Here is an 8,203-nt window from a genome sequence, read left to right as displayed (position 1 = left end):
TAATAATTAATAATGAAAATAATTATGTTTATGATAATGGTTATTAATGTAAAAATGAAGTTTAATCAATAATCATCAATCCTGAAAAGTAACACCTCTGTCCCCTCTTCGCATTGCAGTACTTGTCACCATGGCAACGCGTGAAAATAGTCTTGGTGTTTAGTACAAATAGAGAAAGAGCGGGGGGGGAGAGGGGGGGGAGCGAGAGAGAGAGAGAGAGAGAGAGAGAGAGAGAGAGAGAGAGAGAGAGAGAGAGAGAGAGAGAGAGAGAGAGAGAGAGAGAGAGAGAGAGAGAGAGAGAAATAGAGACAGATGAAGCAGGTTGCTAGATGTTGATTCTTTGTTGAGAGGAGTGTAGGAACGGCAGAATGCCTTATTTTGAAGAGATTGCACGGGAGTGTTATCTACAAGTTCGCTGCCGAATATAAGGGCGAATGTTGTTTGTTATCGTGATTTTCTGCTGGAGAAACAAAGCCACACACACACACAGTGACACACACAAATACACAGTGACACACACACACACACACACACACACACACACACACACACACATAGTGACACATGCACATACACACAGTGACACGCACACAAACACTTCCTGCAACACAAAATGCAACAAATTCAGCAATTTACTCGTCCTTTCGAAAAATGAAAACTTCCTCCACGAATCGACTAATGGCCACCAGTCACGACGTCATGAACACCACGCACGACCTGACCTGACGCGACCTACTTCTTGCTGCAGTGGGTCACGTGTTAAGGTTCGGGATAGCGGACGGCAAAGATGTTCTAATTTTCAGCTGGATAACATGGGGAAATTTTGTGTCTCTCTGTCTTTATCATTGCTTTTTTTTTTTTTTTTTGTATGTCTTTGTCTCTATTTCTGTCTCTGTCAGTGTCTCTATTTCTGCGTCTGTCTCTGTCTCTGTCATTCACTTTGCCTTTGTCACTGTCTCTATCTCTGTCTCTGTTTATGTCTTTGTCTACCTCTGCCTCTGTCTTTGTCTCTATATTTATCTTTGTCTTTGTCTCTGTCTCTGCCTCTATTTCTGTGTTTGTCTCTGTCTCTATACCTGTGTGTGTCTCTGTCTCTGTCTTTGTCTCTGCCTCTATTTCTGTGTTTATGTCTGCCTCTATCTCTGTCCTTATATCTGTGTGTGTCTTTCTCTGTCTCTGTCTCTATTTCTGTGTCTATGTCTGCCTCTGTCTTTGCCTTCTTCTCAGTCTGTTTTTTTTTTTTTTGTCTGTTTCTGCTCTCTGTCTCGTCTCTGTTTGTCTTTGTCCACCTCTGCCTCCGTCTTTATCTTTGTCTCTGTCTCTGCCTCTATTTCTGTGTTGCCTCTGTCTCTGCCTTTGTCCCAGTCTTTGTCTCTGTCTTCATTATTCTATTTCCTTCGCCTTTGTTTCTGTCTATGTCTTTATCTACCTCTGTGTCCGTCTCTGCCTCTATCTCTGTCTCTGCCTGTCAATCATTCATTTATTCAGTCTGCCCGTCTCTTCATGTGCGTGTATGTGACTCTCTCTTAATGGATGTATATAACTATCTCTCTCTTTCTCTCCCGCTGTTTAAGTGTGGGAATATTTTTCTTTACATTGGCATGTCTACCTGTGTACGCCTCCACCTATATTTATTTTCCATCTATATGGCTGTTTACATAAATGAGTACTTCCCATCATCTTCGTACACAATACATCAACTGAACAAAGAAATACAGGAAACTAAGTTACGCGAAGTGAATAATAAACACACACACACACACACACACACACACACACACACACACACACACACACACACACACACACACACACACACACACACACCACACACACACCATCGTTTGATATCAGAAGACGTCTTTTATGAATCTCTCCTGAAAAGATCGATGATCAGTAATGATATTTGAGTGAATATAGACACGTGTCTGTGTGAATATTGGATGACGCATACGATTTGCTCGATGGATGATGCCTCGGGTATCCCCCCCCCTCGACCCCGTTCGTCTGGTCGTGTTTGTTTATCTGGCTGGCTGGTTGCTTGTTTATAGGTCTATATGGGTGTGTGTGTTTGTGTATGTGTGTATGTGTGTGTGTGTGTGTGTGTGTGTGTGTGTGTGTGTGTGTGTGTGTGTGTGTATGTGTGGGCCTGTGTGTCTGTCTGTGTGTGTCTCTGTCTTTCTGTATGTCTGCCTGACTGTCTCTCCCCTCCCTTCCCTCTCCCTCTCCCTCCCCTCCCCTTCCTTAACCCTCCCACCCCCTTCTTTCCACCATTCCCTTCTCCTTCCCCCTCCCTGTACATCCCCCCCCTCTCCCACCCCACCCCTTCCGCCCACCGTGACAGTGGCTGTCATGTGTCACGTGCGGGTTTCGCTTGTCACGTGACTTCTTTAACTGTCACATGAAGGCCGGGTTTGATTACTTTTGCCTTTGTTGTTGTTATTTTTACCATTATCGTTATTATTACTATTATAAATTATTATTGTCGTCATTTGTGATGTTTTATTACTGTTATTCTTATTCTTATTCTTATTCATTCTTATTCTTCTTATCATTATTATCATTGTTATTATTATTTTTATTTCTATTGTATTATCATCATCCTTATCACAATGATAATAATAAAAAAATAAAGGTAAAAATGATAACGATAACAGTGATAATAATAATAATAGTAATGATAATAATAGTAATGTTAATAAATATAATGATAATAGTAATTGGAATAATAATGATAATAACAATGATGATAATGCTAATTATAATAATAATTCTGATGATAGTAATAATAATAATAATAGTAATGGTTATGATGTGATTAGGATGATGATGATGATGATAACAATAATGATAATGATAATCACATTAAAAGCAAAATGATAATGATAATAACAGTAATGATGATAATTATGACAGTAATAATAATAATAATAATAATAATAATAATAATAATAATAATAATAATAATAATAATAATAATAATAATAATGATAATAATAATAATATAATAATAATATAATAATAATAATAATAATAATAATAATAATCTATTATTATTATTATTATAATTATTATGATGATTATCATTATTATTTTATTATTATTATTATTATTATCATTATATATAATATAATATATATATATATATATATAAAATTAATAATATAATAATAATAAATTATTATTATTATTATTATTTTATTATTATTATTATTATTATTATCATTATTATCATTAATGATAATAATAATAATAATAGTAATGATAATAACAATAATGACAATAATGATAATGATAATACTAATAACAATGATAATAATAATTATAGTATTAGTAATAATAACAATAATAACAATAATAATATCAACAAAAATTATAATGATAATGATAATGATAACAATAATAAGATTACCAACAACAACAACAACAACAATACTAATAATGATAATATTCATAATAAAAAACAAACAAACAACAACAATGATAATATCATTAATAAATACAAAAGTTTCTCACTTAATATCTAATTCTTTTTTCCTCCTTTCTATTTCGTTTCAGCTTTTCAGAGAAATGGTGTAGGTATTTGTCACTCTCTCTTTCCCTTTCTCTCCCTACATATATATATATATATATATATATATATATATATATATATATATATATATATATATATATATATATATATATATATACACAGCCACACACACACACACACACACACACACCACACACACACACCACACACAACACACAACACACACACAATAAATATATATATATATATATATATATATATATATATATATATATATATATATATATATATATATATATATACAGATATATATTATATATATATATATATATATATATATATAGAGAGAGAGAGAGAGAGAGAGAGAGAGAGAGAGAGAGAGAAAAATGAAAATAGAAGAGAGAGAGAGAGAGAGAGAGAGAGAGAGAGCAGCTGGCACTCCCAAGATCAAAGCAGAGTGTTTTATACTCAGTCATGATCCTTGTCGAAAGTGAAAACACATGTTTATTTCTGAACTGCTTTCTGCCGGCAGAGTCTCTCCAAGGATGTCATCAAGCACACCCATCTCTCCCACTCCCTCCTTCCCTCATTCCTTTCCACCTTCCCTCTATTTCTGTATTTCGTCACTGTATTCTTAGCTGTATCCTGATACTGTATTTTTAACTGTAATCTGCCTCGTGTCGGAATTATAAATCTTATCAGCTTTCCGAGTTATCAAAACACAAGTTACTTTAATAAATGGATGCGTGATGGATATAATATACAGGAGAAAAATAAGACCGTCTTATCCAATATCATGATTGTCGAGATGATTAATTATTCTATTGTATAATGTAGATGAAGATTATTAATCATGTATATATGCTGCTTAATGTCAAAGTACCATTCTATAATTGGTACTAGAACTTTAAACTTTGACCAAACGATCATTAGATACTAACAAACGCAAATGAAAAAAAGAACATTTTGGATAAACCTTAAATTTAACACGAAATACAGCTCGGATTAATATGTTGCCATTACAAGACGAGAGAGAGAGAGAGAGAAGTAAAAAAAAAAAAAAAAAATGGAAGAGAAGGTCGAGACTGGCAACATTTGACACGAGAGGTTTGTCGCTTGAAAGGGATTCTGCTGCACGTGCCGTCGGTGAAAATAACTGGGGAGGACAAAATGGGGACAGGATAAACGAAAACAGAAAATCTTTGTCCTTCCCTATCTTATATCAAATAAAAGAAAGGGCCGGGGGTATATATATATATATTAATATATATATATAATTATATATATATTATTAATATATATATTATTATTATATATTATTAATTTATATAATATATATAATATATATTATATATATAATATTTTAATGTATTTTTATATAATTAATATATATATAATATATATTTTATTATATAATATAATATTTTAATATTATATATAATATGTGTGTGTGTGTGTGTGTGTGGTATGGTGGTGTATCATCATTTCATCTCAGCCGAATCAATCCACGCAGGACGTAGGCCTCCCCCAGTTTTGTCAGTCAAAGTCTTGCTTTTTTTGTTTTAGTCGTGACCTAAAATTTCGTTTTTCGTCACGACGTCTTGCCCTTGGTCTGGTTTTTGGGCCCTTTAGATATCTATACCCAATAACCCGATATATGACCTGCCTTTTGCCATTTTTTCACTTTTCACGTCCATTTTTGTCTGTTCCCTCCTCATCCGATCTCTTAGGCTAATTTACATCAACTTTCCTCCTATCTGGGCATTTTTAGTTTTCTTTTTAGAAATTTGGTTGTAGTCCTTTTTTCTGATCCATATTCAACTCGGGGGAGCTTTGGGTAAAAAGCTTTTCTTTTTTAAAACAATGGCAAAGAGTCTAGATGTTACTGTGTCTGTCGAAAGCGCTCCCCCCAGACGATGCGTCGTTTAATTTCATTTTCGCTAGATGTTTTGTCTGTACTTTTGCCCCTAGGTATTATTCTGCCCCACACCCTAGCGTTCGCCTTGTAAATGATTGTCAAATTAAACCCTACTGTTGAAAATGATTTTAAATTTTTTTTCTTTTATCCTAAGTTCGATTTTATTCTTTTCTTTTCAGACTTTTATTGCGCTTTTCATCGCGATTCACAGGATACGCAAAACGCTGGTAGGGGGACTGTTCTATGAGAAAACCTACAGCGCAGATAAAATGTGGAAAGCATTTTTTAAATCTTACCCTAATGTCTATAAACTTTCCAAAATTTTTTTAAAATTTCATTTCTACTAAATACTAACTGATTTAACAGAAGTAAAAACGAGGAATATATATATATATATATATAATAAATATAAAATATATATATATATATAATAATTATGTATAAAATATATAATATATTTTATTGTGTGTGGTTGTTTTTGGTGTGTGTTATGAAGTGTGTGTTTAGGTAACAAATCTTCAATAGCAATCACTATTTGTCATTATTATATCTATTTTTACCATCTATCTTATATATAATATAATTATATAATATATTAAAATTATATATATTATATATATATATTATGTGGTGTAACCCCCTGGGTATCCTTAAAAGTGAAATATTGAACAAGGAAGACCCAAGAGAGTCTTACCGAATCCCCAACATGGATAGACCAAACCTTTTTTTGTTGGGGTTTCGACCCCAAAGACCTATCGGGAAGGGGACAGAGTTATAGCTTTTGCCCTGGTCGGATCAGACGGGGGAAAACGTGGACAACAGAGTATTTGTTGGTGTAGGGTTGTCTTAAACCATAGGAATATGGTCTTTGGGACAAGAAATAACCAATGAAGAAAAGGATGAAAAAGAACCCAATGAAAAGAAGAGAAAGATTGAGACCCGGGGGTGAGCGAAAAAAAGGGTTTGACAAAAAGTCTCAGTTCAGAGAGACCCCACACAGGTGCTTAAACCCGTTACCCGGTGAGTTACTCAAAATTATTGTAGGGTTTCCCCCAAATTTTTTAACTTAAAAAAATTCAGAACCCAAGTTAAGGCATATTAAAAAAGTCAATAAAAAAATGAAGGAAAACAATCTTTCAGTTTTCCTCTTGATATTATTAATCCCAAGAAATTGGGCCCTGACATCTCAAGGTCATGGTGGCATTTTTCCCATTTAAATTTGTGGAATTTTAAATATTGATAAAAAATAAGAAAAAGCCTCGACCGTGGGAAACACCAAGTGGTGGCAGCGGGGGGATTCGAACCCACGCCTCAAAGAGACTGGTCCCGAAGATCCTTATGCAGGATCCATATTGCCAGTTTCGAAAAAAAGGGACTAACAAAGACTAACGGGGCCCGTCTAGCAGATGGGTCTATTTTACAATGGTTTTGGTTCCACTAACAAGGGGGTTTGCAAAAATTTCCTTTGATCACTTGTTTTGTAGTTAAGGATGGGGATCCCCACAGAAAATTTATTTGGGTTAGATTTTTTTTCTTCCCATGGGGTAGAGTTTGTTAAAAACCATTTGAGATGCAAATAAAAAAAAACAAGGATACCTGAAAGGCTTATCCCATCTAGTCACAAAACCCTTTGTAGCTACTCTGCCAGGGGAATAGATAAAATTTGGACAAAATTTTTTAAGTGATTCTGATAAAAATACGTCGAGATGCCACATTATGGAAGGGCCCACTCTAGCCTTTGGGCAGCTTTGCCATCTCAGTGTGGACGGGTTTTAGGGGTACTGTAGGGAGGTAGTAGGGATTGTCATAGCAGAGGGCTCTTAGAGGATAATATACAGGAATTTTCTCCCAAGAGAGATGTTATAATAGCAATGTTGACAAAGGGGTTGACAGTTGATGAAAAAAAAAAGGGATGGTATTTTTTTAAAGCCATATTTAAATGTCCAACCAGAGATGGTAAAATTAATACAGATTGCTCAGGGGGGTGTAACGTGTTAGGGAAATTTACCTTTGCCACAAAAATAAAGAAAAATCCAACATTCACGGTGAAGTCATAGTGGTTGCACCGTAATCTTCTCGTAAAAAAATTTGAGAGAGCAAGTAAATACTTTTTTCTGATCTCAAAGTAAAAAAAATAAAGTACTGCAAATGCTAATCAAAAATTTGGGAAAAGCATTTCACTTAAAGATAAAACCCTTATGTGCAATCATTTTTAGAAATTGGGACAGTAGGACCCCAGGTATAAAAGGCCATACCAAACCCCTGCAAAGTATGGGGGGAAAAATTCAAGCCAATTGAGGCCTGTTAGGAAAGGGTAATTAGGTGCTCTGATCCCAAAAATAGTCCCTTTGTCCCTGAAATTAAGAAGACAAAACTTTAGCTATTTTTAGTTTTTTTTTCGGCGCAAAACAAAGAAACGGGATGACAGATACCCCTTGCCTAATAGATTTTTTTTGAAAAGTCTGGGGAGAAGTAGACTTTCTTCATTAGACATCCCAGGTTATCAAAATTCCATTAACTTCTGAGGCTGTCCTAAGATCTTTCTCAACCCAAATGGCTTAGGGGTTTTACTTCTCTGCCTTTTGGGGTTTAAAAGGATGCTCCCTCGTGTTTTCAAAGAGAAATTTAAACCCGGCTTTAGCAACAAAAAGGGAAAGATCGCCATGGAAATTTGGAAATATTTGTCTTTGGATCTCATGGAAGAACCCCTTTCAATCTTGGGTTCTTGATAGTTTAAACAAAGTACCTTT

Source organism: Penaeus monodon, chromosome 16 (genome assembly GCF_015228065.2).
Source record: "Penaeus monodon isolate SGIC_2016 chromosome 16, NSTDA_Pmon_1, whole genome shotgun sequence".
NCBI classification, from domain to species: Eukaryota; Metazoa; Arthropoda; class Malacostraca; order Decapoda; family Penaeidae; genus Penaeus; species Penaeus monodon.
Note: the sequence above shows the minus strand (reverse complement) of the source record.